At 45.8% G+C, this 19402-nt stretch overlaps 1 protein-coding gene across 12 annotated transcripts in view; it reads right to left on the minus strand.

Annotated features, from left to right (window-relative positions):
- ARHGAP22 (Rho GTPase activating protein 22) overlaps nucleotides 1-19402 on the minus strand; it is a 186794-nt gene that overhangs the window by 47016 nt on the left and 120376 nt on the right. The window lies entirely within an intron of this gene.

Raw genomic sequence — 19402 nt, forward strand, 5'->3', positions numbered from 1 at the left:
CCTCCCTTTCCTCTGCTTTCAGGAGACATCTCAGTTCACTGCTTCCCACTGGGGCTCATCTGATCAGCTGAGAGTACCTTTCTAGCCCAGCCGGCTACTCCCGCATCTCACCAAACACTCCAGACACTCTGCCTTACTTCTTATTCCTGGGATATATCACTTCATGCCTTGCTGCCTTTGCACATGCTGTTTGTTCCCTCTTCTTGAGATGCCTTTCCCACTTGGTCCATCTAGAAATCTTTTACTCATCAGGACCCACCTTAAATATCCCTTCTCCTTCTCCCTCTTCCTTATCTGTTCTCCCCTCACCCACTCCCAGTTTTCCTTATCCCATTCTCCCTCTCACAAATATTTATTAAAGGTCTACCATATGCCAGGCACTGTGCAATGTGATGGTAACTCAGCAGTGACAAAACCAAGAGTCCCTTACCTCTTGGAGGATGCAGCCTGGTGGCGGAGGCAGGCCTTAACCATTATCACAAACAAATGCAAAATTGCAACTGCAAGTGCTAGGAAGGACGAAGAGGTCTGGGGAGGGGAGAGGGGGCTGAGGCCACACTTTGAGATCTGCATGCTGACAGATCTGGATCTGGCCAGGTAGTCTGTTTTGTCTCCTGACCTCCCAGGGAGGCCAGGAATCCAGGCAGCAGCAGTAACATGGAAAAGCCACTGATGGAAGGCCAGTGCCTCTACCCCTCTCCGCCCCCTCCCCACCCCAACGTTAAAAGTAACTTTTGTGTAAAAAAATAAGTTAAAAATAGCAACATATTAAAATGGAAAATGCCAATTGTCAGATGAAGACCTGGTTCTGAAATGTTCCAGGGTCGGGGAATGTGGGGGAGGAGGGGTGGGCCTGGCACTCAGAAACGAAAAAATGTGATTTATGCTGACCAACCTGGAAGGAATAATGGTTTAATTCATTTTTCTAAGGAAAGAAAAGGGCCTAACATTTGTGAAGTGCCTTCTCAGCGCCAGCTTCCCTACAAGTTGAGATTCGGCCTCTCCAGTGACTCCCTGCAGGGGAATTTATTTCCACAATGTTACAAACCATGGCAGCTGCAAAGAGGTAACAGGCCCCACAGCTGCTGCCTTTGCTATTCCTGCCACCCCCACACTAACTAGTGTTCTGCTAAGCACTTCACTCTTCTCACCAACTGCATTTCACTCTTCCCAGCAACTCCACTAAGTAGGAGCTATGACATATTACCATTCATGCTGCGCACAGGATAAGCAGAAGTCCGTGGATAAGTTTCCCTAGCTCAGGATCTACTGAATGATGAAGGCTTGATGTACACCCAGTGCCCCACCTCAGTCCATGCCCAACCATCACCCAGTCCCCTCTCTCCCGAGGTCCAGCCCCCTAGGCTTCTTGGAGTATGAGAAGCATTTCTGTGCTTCTCTCTCCTAACACCTAACAGAGTGCTTTGCTCCAGGTGGGTGCTTTATCGACATCTGTTAAATGAATGGCTAAAGCATTGTCTGCTCACAGAGAGTGTAAAGAATGCAAGTAACTGGTGCCTTTGGCTACTTCGGGATGCAACTGAGATTTTTTTTCCCCAATAGCACCTCGTGTCTTAGCCTGGATTCCCCCAAACCAAAGGCTCGTGTACAGGTCACGGGTTTGGGAAAATACACTTTGTAGTTACCCCAGGGAGCTGTGCAGGACAAGGAATGAACTAGGGAAGGAGGGAGAGCCCACCGGGATGCTGGACTGAGTTGGTCGCTGCTTTGAGAGTCTGGGGGCTCCCTCCTGCTGGCATGGTCTATGCAGCCTTATGAAATATGTATCAGAATTGCCAGTCCTGGTCAAGAGTGGTCCTGGTAATGTAGAGAGGAGGCAAGAGAACTAAAGTGTTAAATAAAGCACTATTCAGAGACTGCAATGTACTGATCAGCCCTGCAGCCAGACCATAGGAAACCTGCAGGACAAAGGAAGATTGCTGCTGGGAATGCTAACAACCCATTTCCCCACACCGTGGAACCATGAAGAGAAAACAGGAAAAACAGTCTTTAAGTGGTGCCCTACACAAAATAAAATTGTTCATTCCCTATGGCTAAAACCATGGAGAACTTAAGGATAACAGGCTGGGAATTGCCGGTAGGCCTTACATGCTACATGCTCATATACTTCCCACTGTATATCCATATCAAAGGAAATGGGTAGACAAAGTCTTAAAACTGTAACTCACAGGAACTAAATAATGATATATAAACTGAATTCCCCAGAACACTCAGGGTCTCTCTGTTTCCTTCTCTGGGTCCCTCTCAGTGCCTTTACTCTGTCTCTCTCACTACCCTCGTCCCTATTATCTCTGTCCCTCTGAGTCTCTCTCAGGCTCTCTCAGGCTCTCTCTACCTCTGAGGAGACCACACTCTGTCTATGGAGTGTTACCCCTTCTCTAATAAATTTCCCTTTTGACTCTAACTTTGGTGTCTGAATGCTTTCTTACATTCCACCTAGAACTGTCTTCTCTCTCAGTGTGGGCTTGGGTTCCACCCACCACTAGGGGGAATTTGCTCTGTCCTGCATCCAGGAGCTTTAAATGCCCCGTCTTCTCCCAATCTGCTCAGAAGGGCTTGGCCAGTGCACACTGGGCCTGGCCTAGCTTCATATGTAGGGAGCCTCTTTCAACGAGGAAACAGATACTCCTTGAGAATGCTCTTTGAGACCCTACTATGTGCCAGCACCGTGCTTGGCAAAGGGGTGGAGTGGGGTACATGGGTGAACAAGAGAGGCAAGGCCCCATCCTCCTGGAGTTTCTCCTGGGGAGAAATGGACAAAGGAGGGAGGTGAGCTCAGATAGGGTGACTGCAGCAGGGATAGGGTAGGGTTGTTACTTAAGCAGGGGCCAGGAAAGGCCCATCTGAAGAGGGGACCCGTGAGCTGAGGACTAAGTGACTAGAGGGGCTGGTTATCTTGCACAGATCTGGTCCTGGCTTAGAGGGTTGGCGGAGGAGGAAGGGCAGTAGTTGCAAGGGCCCAGAGGAAGGAAAAGTCCTGAGGGCCTTCGTGTGGCTCAGTGCACCTGGAAAGATGTGAGGGGATCAGGAGATAGGAGGTTCTGGCAGATGTCCAGCGGGGAGAAGTGGTGGCATAACCCAGTCAGGGAGGAATGGAAGAGGTGACAAGTGCAGGATCTGTCTTAATCTGTGATCCAACAGAGTTTGCTCATAAATTTTAGAGGTGGGTGGGTGGGATTGGGGTAGCAAGGGTCCTGGTGGTGATCCAGAAGAAGTACAAGAATCAGTCTTCAGGGCTCTCAATCACTCCTCACCACAAATGAGTAGAGCCAAGGCAGGTCCTGGGCCCAATACTTGTGGGAGGAGGGGTTACCCTAAGTCCCACCACATCTGCTCACTATGATTCCAGAAACTGCCCATTTCAGACAAAATAAATAAAAATCACTTTGTAATTATAAGTACCCATTTAAAATGTGCTGGTGGTGTCCCCTCTTACCCATCTCCCAAATGATACCCGCCTCGGGCTTAAGCCCAGCTTCTTGAAAAGAACAGACTCAGGAATCCCTGCCCTGATTCCCTTTTCTGGCTAAGGGCTCTCTGTGCCCAGCCCCACCCTCAGCCTGACATCACGGGGAAAGGCCTGGGGTATGGGGTGGGGCTGACTGCCACCCAAGGACCTAACCAGATTCTTACTGACACCAGTGAGAATATCAGCTAGCCCAGGGCCTACATCTCTATTTCTCCTTTTATCAGGGGCAAGTTCTTATTTGCTTCCAGGTGGCTAGATACAGCCCCCAGGACAGGTGCACTGAATCCCTGATCTTATTGTCATGTGACCTCAGTCAGGCACCATGCTGGGACCTGGAGGCATGAAAATGAAGCAGACTTGCCCTGGTCCACAAAGAGCCAAGGGTGAGCAGGTTCAGCCAAAGACGGGAAGCAACTTAGGAAGCCAAACTGGCAACAACAAAAACATCTACTCTTCACTGCAGGGGCTGGGAGGATGCGGATGTGAAAGGCCTTCCCGGCCAGTCTGCTCTTTTTTATGGAGATGATTGTAAGCCCCTTCCCCAGCTCTGCATTACAAAACCTCAGTTTCACTCCTCCTGGTGGGAGAGGGAGCTGGCAGCTGGGTCCTGATAGCAGCCAGGAAGAGTGGGGGAGGAGGAATTCCTAGGGAAACCCATTTTGATTTCCACCTCCCCTAGAGGCGAGTTCAGCCTCCTTTCCCAGGCTGGGACAGAGAGAAGGGCGGTCCAGAGGGCTGCCTGGAGGTGGCAGGTGGCAGGTGGCAGATGTAGCCAAAGAGGCCTGCCTGTAAGGAGAGGAGAGAAGGATGGATGGAATACAGAGGCTGAGGCTCTGGAAAGTGACTTCTTGAAAGGCAGAGAAATGTCTGGGGCCCATGGGACTCCACACCAATGTTTTAGCCAGCACACTGAACCCATCTCCTCAGTTCCTTTCTGCCTCCTCTAGCCAGTCACGTGGACATTCGTTGAGCCACAGAATCTATGTTGGGCAACATTAGAAATTCCCTTAATTTGAAATGGATACCATGGATCTCTTGCTGATGCTCCGTTCCTCTTTGCCTGGGTCTTAGTAAGGTCAAGCCAGTGGGCTCACATCCAGCAGATGCGTGGGACCTCAGGGCTTAGCTAATGTCCTCCCCACATTCTTTTTCACCCCAATTTTTCAGGTTCTTAAAAAACAACATACTATTTTTATAAGCTGCCTCCTTCCTGGAGGCCAGGTTTAAACAACCAGACAGGTAAGAAGTCTTCTTAGTGTCATGATGTAAGTATACTATACTTCACTATTGTTTTTTTTTTCCTTTTTGTTTCACTTTTTTTAATTATTATTATGTTTTAAAGCACTCAGGGTTTTATTTATTTATTATTATTATTATTATCATTTTATTTATGGTTCATTGGTTTACAAAATCCAGTAAGTTTCAGGGGTACAATTTAACACTAAGGCATATAGATACTGCATTGTTATACTTCACTGTTAATGAACACCACTTCCTAGCACAACTCCAGGAGGCGACATTATAGTCTAAGTGACTGGCACCTCCCCGCAAGGCAGACATTCTCACTGTAGTCTAAAAAATGGCACCCTCTGGTGGCATTGATTCTCATTGTAGCTTATGTGAATCCCCTCCTCCTGAAGTTATGCAACATGGTGGCCTATATATTTTCACATGTAAGCCTCAATAGAACATTGGCAAAGTTCCTATCTTTCCATTTTCTACAGAAGAAAATTGCTCAAGGACTCTCAGCCAGAGGGCCAGAGCTGACATTTTATGTTCAGTGCTTTCCCCCTCAACAGAGCTGGCAGGGCCAGGAAGCAAAACCCCAATTCCTTCAGTCTCTCAGGGCCTCCTGCCTCCTCAGTCCCACTTGTGAGATAGACCTTGGAAAATACTTTGTTCGCTAGAATATACATCAGCTTTGCTTTCATCTTTTGAACAGTCTAACTTGCACAGCAAGAAAAACAGCCAGACTCAGGTAATTGCCCGACCCTCCCACACATGGGGCATTACAGAATCACCTCGTTTATCAAGAAATCACTTATCTGGCAACCCCATCCATCTAGAGTCCAGGGACAAATGAAATGATGAATGGGAAGCCAAAACAGGCTTTAGGAGCCAAACAACTGACCCTCAAGGTCTTAAAACTCTTGTTTTACACATTTCTAACATTTGTGTTCCCTGGCTCCATGGTATCCACTGGATTGGAACAGGTAGTTAAAAAAGAATTGGGAAAGCTAATACAGGCAGCCATATGGACAGCATCAGGAAGTGACAAGTGATGGCAAGAAAAGAAACAGTAGACATGAAAATTCAGAATTCAGAAATATTGGCCTTTTGGGGGGCAAAGGATAAACATCATCAACAAAATCAGCTGTTCAAACTTATATATCATGAAAAGTTGGTTTCCATCCTAGCTCAGTGTTTTGTGCGCCAGACACCCACCTTCCCCACAGAGCAGTAACTCTGACCAGCTTCTTACATGTCCTTTTAGGATAGCCATCTATGCATGTATAGATGTGCAGAGGACACCAGAGTGGTAAGCAGCCATTCCTGTCTGCAGGGAGCTCACAGCCCCAAGTGCGGATGAGGGTAGACCATAGAAATTGCTATACCTCCCACTTCTTTGGTGATTCACTTAAGGATAGGATGCCGACTGTCCTTAGGGGGGTCCTGCTCAGCCAGGTGCGGTTATTACATCAGCTCTTCTTCCTCATAGCAATCCACAAACTAGGCCTTATGGATCCCATTTTACTGATGGGGAAACCAAGGCACAGAAATACCAAGTCCTGTAGCTGGTGAATGACATGGGCCTCCTTGTCTCAGAGAGCGTGCTTCCTGGGGTGATCCTGCCTGCCACCAGGATGGTCATATTCCAGTTCAACTGCCAGGGCTCGAACACTGAGGCAGGTGTTGTTCTTTACATGGTAGTGCCTTAAGAACCCAAAACCGTCCGGGGGATATTCACCTGGCCCTCATGCCAGATTTGCACTACCAGGCAGAGCCCTTGTCAAAAGTTACATATTGTGCTGTAGTTGTGTACAGTGACCCCACCACTAGTCAGGGAATGGCCCAGTGTCCTTCATGACTAGCTGTTACCAGGGACTTGTCTTTCGGGGACCTGTTAAAGTTTCAAAACCAACCACAGGGGCCTGGACATCAGTCTTGGCTTCTGTCATTGCTGCTCAGTGAGGGAGCTGCTAGGTCTTGGCTGCCAAGCCTTTCCACAGTGAGGGGAGGGCGCTATCCTGCCTGGCACAAGGTAAGGCCCACTGCAGGTTCCTGGCCTCAACTATGAGCTGGTCCTTTTGGAGGGACATCTGATTTTTGTATGCAGCACATGGTTAGGTACCAATGATAGACGATGAAAACTGGGAAGTCGTCAAACCCTTTGAATGAATGGGCACACTGCTTGGGGCTCCAGCCACACCCACATCCTGAAGGGACACACAAAAGTCCTACCAGAGCATCACTGCCCAGCTGGCAGCTCTGTGAGGAATCACTGCCCAGTGCATGGCTTATTAGCATGGTAAAGGCTCCTTGAGGTCCACCAGAGAAGAAAAGAACTCTGCTCAGCACCTCCCAGATACCACAAAATGCAGTTAACGGTGACATCTATTAACATCCTAAGAGTAAGTGTTCCTGAGAATGCACTGTGGGTACTGCCAAGGTTGGGGAAGAGAAATACACTTGGTGAGGACCCTGATGAAACTGAGTACTTAAAAAACAAAGAAATGAGAATGCCAGAGTTTTTGATTCTGGACAAGAAAGGCTTTATCTTCCTGGGTCCCTCTCTGATGATTCCCTACTGATTCTTTGTTCTTGTCCTGCAATCTAGCTATAATTAAGCAAACCTGTGTGTGGCCTGATGATGGGCTGAGAGTGGGAGGATGGAGAGCCTGCCTTAGTGGAGTGGGCCACATGAAGGGCCTCATCTCCTCTACAGACAGCTGAATGCCTTTCTGCACTCCCTTGCTGGCCAGCTTGGTCCAGGGCCGCTCCAGCCCAGCATGGGAGAGCAGAACCCGTAGGACCTCACTAGAGCACGTCCAGGACAGGGAGAGCACCAGCATCCCATCATTGAGGTAGAGGGGGTATCCTCTGGCAGAGGCCAGAAGTGGATGCTGAGCACAGCAGAGCTTTGTTCCAATCTCCGCCATCGATCGCTGTGCAGACACTCTGTGAATGGCACTGTTGTGGTATTTTAAGAAGATTCTACAAATAGCACTAACTCAGAATGGGCCTTAGAGCCTGCTCATGAATGTTCAGTGGCGAGGGCGGCCAGCCTGGGAGCTCAAGCCAGGACAATGGGGCCTCACAGGGCAGGATGTCGGGTGACCCAGGCCTTTTCCAGGGCCCCGTGGCCTCATTTCTCCCAGACTCACCCCCCCACTCCCAGAGTTTATTGGGAAGGAGCAGCTCCCCAGCCTCTCTGAAAGGGAGAGGGCTGCAACATCCTTTTGGCACCTGCTACTCCCGGATTTCCAGGGATTTCCAAGCTCTGCCTATGTCCTGTGGGTCACAGATCAGGGGGCACAGGAAGGAAGGATGTCCTTACGTTTTCTTCAGAAATCACTTTATTAGGTAGCCAGAGAAACCTCAAAGATCTATAGTCCTAGCAGCTAAGGATTATTAACCGGAATCTTTCCAGAAAAGTCAATTCTTGAGACTGGAAAGACAGCAAAGGGAAGAGAAAAAGGACGCGGATTTTGGAGTCGCTCAGAACTAGATTTAAATTGAGCTGAACCAGTGACATCTGAGTGGCCTAGGACAAGTTATTTACCTCTCAGAGCCTCAATGTCTTCATCTCTAAAACCAACAGTATTGTACCCTCCTAAACAGGAAGGTTGAGAAATCTTAAAATCAGCATGCACTGTGCCAAGCACAGTAAGCACTCAACAAATGTTAGCCTCTCTTCCTTCCCAAGCGAAGCCAGTTTATTTAATGCATTCCATGTATAAAATGTTTATGAACTATAGTTGAGAAATCTGGTGAACATTAAGGGGACCCCTGTTGACCCTGTGAATCTGCAAAGATATTAAGACTGTGGAGTCAATACAAATGAGCAAGACAGGGCAACAGAGGGGGCCTGGGCCTGTGGCAAAGTAGAGAGGCTTAAGTCTAAGCCCCATTTGTCTCTTCTGGTACTTTGAAAATGTTGACATAATAGCGGAAGGATCATTTTTGATAGAGCACATTCAGAGAAGGGGCTACGACCAAGGGGCTGACTGCACCCACCCAGCTGTCAGAGGTGGCATGAAAGTGTGGTTCCCTACACCGATTATCTCCCTCCCCTCAACCTTCATCCTTTCTTTGACTAACTCTTATATATCCTGCTTCATTCCTCTATTAAATGTTTTGGAATAAGGAAGGTGCAATACCTAACTCTATAACTGGCCCAGCACAGTTCTGTGCACAGAACTGCTCTCAGTTCATATGGACTAAGCTAGAACAAAGTTAGGCATCTTTGTCAGAGTCAAGAGCACAGAGTCAAGGGATTCTGGGTAACAAATCTCTGCTGGGCCACTTACATGCTATTTCACCTTAGGCAAGTCACTTCCTCTTTGGGGGCTTTAAAAAAAACTCATTTGGAAAATGAGAAGTTCCAGCTAGGTAATCTCTGAGGACCTCTTAGCTCACTCCCTCTGAGCCTGCATCTTACATCTGTAAGTATCACTGATTTGCTCATTATCAAGATGGAACTCAGAATTTGAGTGCTTTCCTTAACCCTTCTCTAGGAGGGTTTTACTAGAAAAAAGTTTGCTTGTTCCCCAAATTGGACTGGGGTGAGGTAGTGGCCTGTTTGCAGGCAGGTGGCCCTGGACATGGCTGCTGGGCCTTGCTAAGTTAGAAGGTGCTGGTGTCTCCCAGAGGACCTCAGTAGCCCCAGCTGTCATGGGGAAGATAGTGTTTGGTCTTGGTGGGCACTTTTCCTATGCAAGTTCTCTTCCTCCACACCCTCACTGCATAGAGGCAGCCAGTGAGGCAGGGCTCCCCCAGCCCTGAGGAGGCCCAGAGACATAGCAGATCAAAGCAGGGGTGTCAGTGTTTGAAACTAAGGTGACCTGACTCCAAGGCTATTCATGCTATTCTCCTACTCTGTACTCCCAACCTACAAGAGACTAATGCTCTATCCAAATGAGCCTGTACTCTTGGAGAGTGAAACAGGCCTCTCTCCATCTGACTCTCTTCATCAGTAAACTGAGGAAGTAAAAACTACCTAACCTCAAAGATCTTTCCTTGGTCCCAAGTTCAAAGGCTCTCTGACTCCAGAAGTTGCTACAGCATACTGGATGGTGTTTGAAAGCCTAAAAAAAAATGGCTCTGCAGAGATTGGAGACCAATCAGAACAAAAGTGAACCATAAGCCCCCAGTCATAGGTGGGGTGGCTGAGGGGCTCCAGGAAGGCTGGGGGTAATGACAATTTATTAACTGGTATAGAAGTATTTCAGCATCTTACAAACCTCCTACCCATTTGGGTGAGTGCCATTTGAATATCCACCACAGCTGCAGACCTCCTGGGCAAGAAGGTATCTGAGAGCCTGGCTTGCTGGTTTAGGGTCCTCCTTTGGGGAGGTCTGAGGCTAGAAGGCAGGTGAAGAGGGCCCCATACCTGCTCCTGACACATACCTTGTGCTCTCCACTTACAGAGACAGTCACACAGTGGGCAGTAGCCACTGTGACATCACTGATTGTGATAGGGTGCATTTGAGTCATAAAAGACTGAAATGAACCCACAGAAGTGCTTGTTCCTGCATGGCCTTGGTGTGTCAAGGTAAGTGCCAAGTTATTAAACATCTCCCCACTGCTGGTGCTGCAGGCTCCTGGGCATCTGCATGGGGACCTGGCTGGGAGGGTGAGTGTTCAGCCTGCAGTCTGTGACAGTCTGAGCAGGCTCAGGAAGAGGCTGTGCTTAGGGCAGCACCCAGCTCCAAGGACAGACTGCAAGAACCACTCCCTCCGACCTCAAGAGGAACTCTGATGAGAGGGTAGGGGAAGGCTGATCCTCGGAGAGAAGCCTGACCCTAGCAAAAGCCACAAAGGAGAAGCTGCTGGTTTGTGACTAACCTTTGACTCTTTCTAAATTGGATATTGACTAGGAAGTATCCAGTCCTTTTGTTCCGAGTTTCATTTAGTAAAGGGCATATAGTGGCTTTTCATTTTACTCCCAATTTAGTGTTCTCCACTGCTAGTTGTCCAAGTGAACACCTGGCTGAGTTGTGTGGTATTAAAATGAAGTGAACACAGAGTGCAGATTAGGAGTGCAGATGCTGGTACCAGACAACTGCATTAAAATCCCAATTCTGGGGCAGGAAACTCCATTTAGAGTTTCCTCCTCTCTAACATGAGACTAATAATAAAATCCACTAGGGGGTTATTGTGAAGATTAAATTAAGTCCTATATATAAAGTGCTTAGGACAGGGCTTGGCATATAGTGAGGGTTAGATATGTTGGAAGTGCTTTTATTGCAACAAAACAACCCTGGCCTCATCATTTTCTGGAGTCTTACCCTAAGTCTCAAGTGAAATAATTATTTCTATTATTGGGCATGTTTTTGTGTACCAGCAACCTTACATAGAGAGACCCATTTAATTCTGTCGACATACCTGGTGAGGTTGCTGGTATCCTAATTTCCAGATAAAGGCATCCCTCTTTGGCTCAGAGAAGTAACTTGTACCCAAGGCTGCACAGAAAGTAGGTGACAGAACCAGAATTCAGAACCATACCTGCCCAACTCCCCAGCTTCGTGAGCTTCCAGCATTTCACACTGCCTCCTTGAGACCAAGCCCTCAGGCACCTAAACTCATATCCAAGTCACCACTTAGCATCTAGGTAAAATTTAGGACAAGGCTTAGACCAGAGAAGACCTAATTACCTGCCCACATACCTTGGTAGCACCTCAGAAAGCACCTCAGAAAGTCCAAATCCCAGAGTATTGTCACAACTTGATCTGTCTTGCCACTCCTTGAAAAAGCCCCATTTACAGAGCATTGTCATTATTTGACCTGACTCACTCTGTGGAAAAGCCCTAACTAGCTCTAGGGCATTTGTCAAAAACCATTAGTGGTAATTCTTTAACATTACAGCTGCCTAAAGTTGTGATACTAATTGGGGCAAACAAAGCTGGCCAAAATGAAAATCTGGGAAAGGAGAAATCTATCAGGGGTTTTGAAATGCTCTGACACATTTCTAGGGCTCTACAAGGCCATGAGCTGTGCACACGAGCAAGAAAGACCCAAGAGGTCCCCAATGTTTCATCTCTGGCTGACTTTTGAGTCCATGCACCAGCAGGAAGTGATGGTAAGGCAGAGTCATAAACTACCTAAGCACAGAAGGTGTGCTCCAACACACACACACACACACACACACACACACACACACACACACACCCTCCCCCATATAGATTTACAGATTTAGTTTGAGAAAATCATTAAACAGCTCTAACACCATCACCACCTGGTGAAAAAGGAGATGATGATTTTCAGAATTGCTACACTATATTATCTACAATATCCACTTTTCAACAAAAGATTAAAAGAAACACAAAGAAACAAGTATGGCCCATACACAAATTAAAAAACAGTCAATAGAAACTACCTTGATCCAGATGTTAGAATTATTAGGCAAAGACTTCAAATTGGTTATTATATAGATGTTTAAATAACTAAAGAAAACCATGTCTAAAGAATTAAAGCTAGGTATGGTACTAATATCTCAAACAGAACATCAATAAAGGAATAGAAATTATCAAAAGAAACAAATAAAAAATTACGGAGTTTAAAAGTACAATAACTGCAATGAAAAATTCACTTTGGGAACTCACTAGCTGGCAGATGAAAGAATTGGTAAACTTAAAGATAGGTCAGCTGAGATAATCCAATCTGAGGAGCAAAAGAAAAAAATAAAGAAAAAATGAGCAGAGCCTAGAGACTAGTGAGACACCATCAAGTGTACCATCATATACCCTGTGGGAGTTCTAGAAGGAGAGGAGAGAGAAAAAGGAATGGGAAGAATATCTGAAGGAATAGTTGTTAAAGGAATATCTGCAATAAAAATTGTTGAAGGAATAATTTGTTGAAAATAGTTTGTATCCAAGAATCTCAATGAACTCCACATATGAGAAACTCAAAGAAATTCACACTTAGACATATCATAATCAAATTATCCAAAGACACAGAATCTTGAAAGAAACAAAAGAAAAAAGCATTCTCAATAAAATTAACAGTTGACTTTCATCAAAAACCATGAAAGTCAGAAGGCAGTAGGATGACATTTTCAAAAGCTGGGAAAAGACTGTCAACCAAGAATTCTATGTCCAAAAAAACCATCCTTCAAAAACAAAGAAGTAATTAAGACATTCTCAGATAATAAAAAGAGAGTATTCAGTTTTTTATCCTAACAGACCTGTACTATAAGAAATTCTAAAGGGAGTCCCTCATGCGCAATAAAAGAACATTACATGGTCACTCAAATCCACACGAAAAAAATAGAGAACACCAATAAATATAACCATATAGTTAAATATAAAAGACAACATAAATGTATTTTTCTAGCTCTTTCCTTCTACCTGATTTAAAAGACAACTGCATGAAGCAATACTTATAAAACTGTATTGATGGCCTTATAATGCATAAAGATGTAATTAGTATGTAAGTAATTAAAAATGTAATTAGTATGTAAGTAATGACACAAATGAGGAAAAGGGAACAGAGCTATATTGGAGAGAAAAAATTTCTACTATTAAACTTAAGGTAGTATTAATCTGAACTAGACTGTGTTAAATTAAGAAGCTAATTATAATCCTAAGAACAACTACTGAGGAAATAACTAAAAAAAAACCCATAAGGAAATTAAAATGGCACAATAAAAAATATCTAACACAAAAAGAAGGCAGTAAGGGAGGAATAATTTTAAAAAAATAGAGACTTATAGGAAACAAATAGCAAAATGGCTGACATAAATAAACTTTATCAGTAATTACATTAATTGTAAATGCATTGAGCACTCCAACAAATGGCAAAGATTAATATATGGATTTAAAAAACAAACTAAATTCTTTCTATAAGAGACATATTTAGATTTAAAAACTCAAATAGGTTGAAAGTGAAATGATGGAAAAAGATATACCATGGAAACAAAACCCAAAAGAAAGCTGGAGTGGCTATACAAATATCAGACAAAATAAACTTTAAGACGAAATATTACTGGAAACAAAGAGGAGCATTTTATAATGATAAAAGGGTCAATCCAAGAGGAAGATATAGTACTTATAAAAATATGCCCCTAACAACAAAACTCCATAATTTATTAAGTAAAAATAGACAGAATTAAAGTGAGATTCACCAATAATAACTGGAGACTTCAGTAGCCCACTTTCAATGATAGAACAATTACACAGAAAATAAGGAAACAGAAGACTTGAACAACCCAAGGAACCAAGTAGGCCTAACATCTATAGGATACTCCACCCATTAACAGCATAATACACATTCTTCTCAAGCGCATATGGACCATTTTCCAGTATAGACCATATGCTAGATCATAAAGCAAGCCTTAAACATTTAAAAGAACTGATCGAAACAAAATATGAAAGTATATTCACCAACTACAGAGGAATGAAATTAGAAATCAATTAGAAAAAAATTTGAGAATGTATAAATATGTGAAAATTAAACAGTTCAGTCCTAAAAAACAAAAGGAAAAAATCACAACGGAAAGAAAATGAAAACACAATGTATCAAAACTTATGGGATGCAGTGTTCTTAGAGGAAAACTTATAGCCATAAATGCCTACATTATGAAAGAAGAAAGATCTCAAATCAATAAACTGACCTTACACTTTAAGAAACTAGAAAAAAAACTAAATCAAATAGATGGAAGGAAATAATTAAGATTAGAGTGAAAATAAACAAAATAAAGACTAGAAAAACAATAGAGAAAATCAATAAAAACAGAAGTTGGTTCTTTGGAAAGGTCACTACATTTAACTAACTTTAGCTAGACTGACCAAAAAAAAGGAGACTCAAACTATTGAAGTCAGGAATGCAAGAGCAGCTATCACTGCCAACCATACAGAAATAAAAAGGATTACAAGGGAATAACATAAAAAACTGTATGCCAACAAATTAGATAACATAGATGAAATAGACAAATTTCTAGAACGCATAAATTACCAAAATCAACTCAAGAAGGAATATAAATCTAAATAAACCTTTAACAAGAGACTGAACAATTTCAACATGCCCAAAAATGTTTCACTGAGGAATTCTATCAATCATTTAAAAAAAATTAATACCAGACAGTTCACCAATTATTCACACTCTTCCAAAAAACAGAAAAGGCAGGTTCCCAACTCCTGTGTAGCCAGTATTCCTCTGATAACAAAACAAAGACATTGCAAGAAAACTACAGACCAGCATTCCTCATGAACACACACACAAAATTTATTTAAAAAAAAAAAAACCCAGCAAAATACAATCTGGAAGCTCGTTAATTGATGAATGGATAAACAAAATGTGGTATACTCATACTAAGACTATATTCAGGCATAAAAAGGAATGAAGTACTGATATGTGCTACAACATGGATGAACCTTGAAAACAGTATGCTAAGTGAAATAAGTCAATCACAAAAGACCATGTGTTATATGAAAGTAGTTTAGAGGCTGCCGGGGCTGTAGGACAAAGGGGAGGGTTGTCTCAGGAATGGGAAGTGAAGGCTAAAAGCTATGAGGTTTGTTTTGGGGACAATAAAATGTTCTAAAATTAGATTATGGTGATGGCTGCATAACTCTGTGAATATACTAAAACTACTGAGTGGTACAGTCTAAATGGATGAATTATCTGTGAAATGTATTGCAATAAAGCTGTTTAAAAAAGAGTCTGATGATGGAGTATTTGTGGGAAGAGCCCAGCAAAAGATGTAATTCAGGCTAATGGTACATTAGCTACATAGCTGCGTTAGGGAAGGTAGGATAAGAACTATTTCAGGGGTTCACTTCATTTCCATGTTCCGCATTTTGGCCCCAGGATTCCTGAAGCAGAGTCCCCTTGCAGGTGCAAGGACCACAGACTAACAGGATGAGAACACACCCCATCAGGCATTTTCTTTCTTCCTCCCTTCAGGAGCTCAAGACTTGAGTTCTCTGAGAGGTTTGCTGCCCTAATGGTCAAGGTCAGGGACTTCAGGCTTCCCTGGGACTGGCTCCTCTCTGGGGCCATAAGTAACCCCTTGCCCCAAGCCCCTGGGGCCAGCAGTGTTGACTATGACTATGTGCTGGTAAAACAGACCTGCTCATGAACTTTGTCCAAGGGGGGTTGCTGACCTTGCTGTTTCACACCCACCATCCACACCCAGCCAGATGACTGCTGGCTGAGCCCCTCTCTGAACAGCTGGAAGAAGGCATTCTGATGTCCTGTTGTTAGGAGCACAGAGCAGTTCTTAGTTTCCTCAGAGAATTATCCGAACTTCAAGCTGACAGGGACCACAGAGATCATCTGTCTCGACTGGTTCCTTCTTTACAGATGAGGAAACTGAGGTTCTGAGTGGTAACCCAATTAGGAAGGGGTGGAGCTAGTACTGTCACTGGGCCTTCTGACAACCCTTGATGTTGGCATGCTTGTCCCCATTTATAAGTGGGGATGCAGAGGCTTAGAGAGGTAACAGATGGCCTGTGGTCCCCTGGCTAGGAAATGGAACCAAATCTTCTGCCTAAGGCTGGTTCCCTTTTTGAAAAACCCACAGGACTGCTGCCCGGGACACTTGAATGGGGAAGAGGTAACAAAGGCAGTCACTTCTCAGAAGCAGAGTAGGATCCATGCAAACTCTTAGCTACAGAAAGAGAGGCCTTAGTGCTCTGGCCCCTGAGCACAGTTCCTGCAGCCCGAGGCTCTAAGAGTTCGCTGTGAGTGACATTGGCGTCACTGAGCATTTGTGAGCAGTCATGGGGCTGCTGCTGGAGAATGGGCTAGAGTAGGGGGTTCCAAGTTGAAGACCCATAGGAGGCCACTGCCGTGATCGGGCAGCATACTGGTGGCTGGACCAGGCTGCTGGCATGAGATACAGACAAGCAGGGGGATTCAGATGCATTCCGGAAATAGAACTGGCAGGACTTGGTGACAGCAAATCAGAGCAGAAGGACATCAAGAGTTCAGATTTAGCCTGATTAACTTTAGCCTATTTTTAGTCTAGGAGACAGCTAATGGAGGCGTCAAGTGGTTCTGGTGCTCGAAGGAAGGTCTAGACTGGGAAATGACCTGTGACTCTGAAGTTTGCTGGTAAGAGGGTGGAATGTGTTGGGCAAGAGTGAGCGGCAGGTCCTTAGGAGCAAGCACAGCAAGTCTAAGGAGCAGCAAGAGAGGGAGGACCCCCTGAGCTGGCCCAGCCATTGCAGCTCCCGGATGCCTCAGCCCTGGCACACCTCTGATGCCCTGGAGAGCCCTTCCCCATTTTTTCTGCAGAGCTGGCTGCTCTTCCTTTAAGACCTAGCTCAGGCATCAGCAGGCCTGAGTATTCTTTGAACTTGCAGGCTGGGTGCGACCCAGCCCACAGTCCGCTCAGAACACCTAGGCTTACTTGTCTCCCTGTATTTCTTCTTGGCCTGCAGTGTCACTGAGGTTTCCTGGGTCTCCACTTGGCCAGTCTGAGCCTGGCGGGAGCAGACGCTGAGTTCTCCCCAACTCTTATCTTGAAACCGGGCACGAGGCCTGCGGTGGAGTGGGCACCCAACTAATGATTGTTAAATGAACAAACAGAAGCCTGGATGGCAGCTTCCTTCCTATTAGCATTCTTGGAAGACTTCATGAAAAATGGAACCTTCTCAAGAAGGTAGGCTCAGAGGCTGTCCAGGAATTTACATAGTGGAATCAGTTCTATCATCCCCACCCAGTAATAGCCACACATCTCCCTGCCTCCCTCTGGGATGGCGAGGAGCACTGGATACAGCAGCAGCAGCATTCCTGCCTGGCCTCCTGGCCTCTGCACTCTGGCTTCCAGGCATCCCGGCAAGCCCTTTGTCCATCAAGAAAGGGGCATGGAGTCCATGACGAGCACCTCGCTCTATCACAGCAGAGAGGTACACAGTAGAGTGGGGCTGGACTCTGCCACTGGGATCCCCTGGGCATCTGTTGACATGAATAAGTGAAGGTGAGCATGGCCATCTTCCCTGTCTCTGCTCTACCCATTGCTCTCTCACCAATGTTCACTGGGCACAGATTCTCTGCCGAGTGTGGTGCCAAATCACAAAGGTGACAAGATGACTGTCAGCTAGAGACAACAGACCCAGACCAAACAGGCACTAGAGAATGAAATGAACTGGGCCCATGGGACAAGGTATCAGAAAGCTCCAGGTGCAGGCCACCTTTCCTAGGACTTGACACCTCTTAGGCCAAAATGAAGGTACTGTGAGAGGGTGTGGTATGTACAGGGACCAGCGAGGTCTAGGCTGTCATACGGGGAGGTTTAGGGGATGGGAGCGGGGACACCCAATGCCAGCAAGTCTAAGAAGCTAAGCTTTTTTCTGGAGGCACTGTGGGGCCAAGACCGAGTCTGAGGAGGACATAGTGTGACAGGAGCCATGCATGGGATACTGGCTTGGGCAGTGGACTAGAAGAGGCAAAGATGAACTTGGGATGACCAGTTAGGAAGCCAGTGCAGTTGAGGTGATGAAGGTCTGCACAGCTGTCACAGTGGCCTTGGGGGCAGGGATAGGGACACTACCCTCGGCAAGATCACAGGAGCTATCAGACTGTGGTCATGAGAAATGAAGCAAAGGGCAGGGCTGAGAGCCAGGAAACTAAGAGAAGGGACAGGTAGGAGTGTAGGACTTCAGTTGGAGTTCTGGATTTGCAGGCTGGGGTTGGGCAGCCTAAAGATGGGCGTGGCAGAGGATTTGGGGGGCCTTTGTGCTTGGAGGCAATTACAGTCATCAGGACCCTGGAGGAGATGCCTGTGGGAAACTTTTAGACAGAGCTCAGAAGGTGAAACAAAGAGACTTCACAGCCAAATGTGGCAGGTTAGAAGGAGTGGGGAGGGGGAAAGGGGCAAGCCAAGGAGAAGTAGGAGAAGGCCTGTGCAGGGGCAGCCCCTGCAGCCTGGAAAGAAGGCAGGGGAGTGGGGGTGGGTTCTCAGGTGGTCAGAGAGCCAGGAATGGTCACCAGGTCCAGCACAGTGACAGGGATAAGTGCAGGAGCAGGATAAGGGAAAGGCAGGGCCAGACAGACTGTTCCTGGGAAAGTGGTGATGGAAAGAAGGAGAGATGGGCAAGGCTTGCGAGCACACAGAGGAAAGAGATATTTTTTAAAAAGATGTTATGATAAATAACTCAGGCAGGTTTGTGGGCTGATGGGGAGCCAGTGGAAAGAAGGGTGAGGGTGTTGGTGGGAGAGGGCATGATAGGGAGCAAGATCCCAGAAGACAGAGAAGGGCTCTCAATGCTGACATCAGCAGGGAGCACGAAGGGTGACTTTGGGGATGAAGTGGAAGTGGGGCCAGTGTTCCTCAAAGGTCTTAGGGGCCCAAGTCTGCCCTTGCACCCACCCTAGCCTTGAACAAAAGCTGCCTCAGCGCTGTACTCCTGTACCATTTCCTCCGAGTCTCAGCCCTGAGCCACAGCGCAAAGTTGAAGAAAATGAAATTTGCCACTGAACAGACCCACCACAGAGCTCTACACAGCAGAAGCATCTGAAAACATCTTCCAGACACAATGAAATCAGACAGTGTCCTCAGAGTTAAGAACAAGTATGCTTGCCCTCTGCTTTAAGGAGGGTGTAACCCTTCTCCACACATCAAATCCTGCTCACTGACCTTCTGGCTTCCTCAGAGGCACAGGGACCCAGGACTGCTCCATTTGCAGCCATCTGTCTTGCATACAATGGTGTGAGTAATGTCACAGTATATCGCACACTGAGAAG

The sequence above is a fragment of the Pteropus medius genome, unplaced genomic scaffold (genome assembly GCF_902729225.1).
Source record: "Pteropus medius unplaced genomic scaffold, Ma_sr-lr_union100, whole genome shotgun sequence".
Lineage (NCBI taxonomy): Eukaryota > Metazoa > Chordata > Mammalia > Chiroptera > Pteropodidae > Pteropus > Pteropus medius.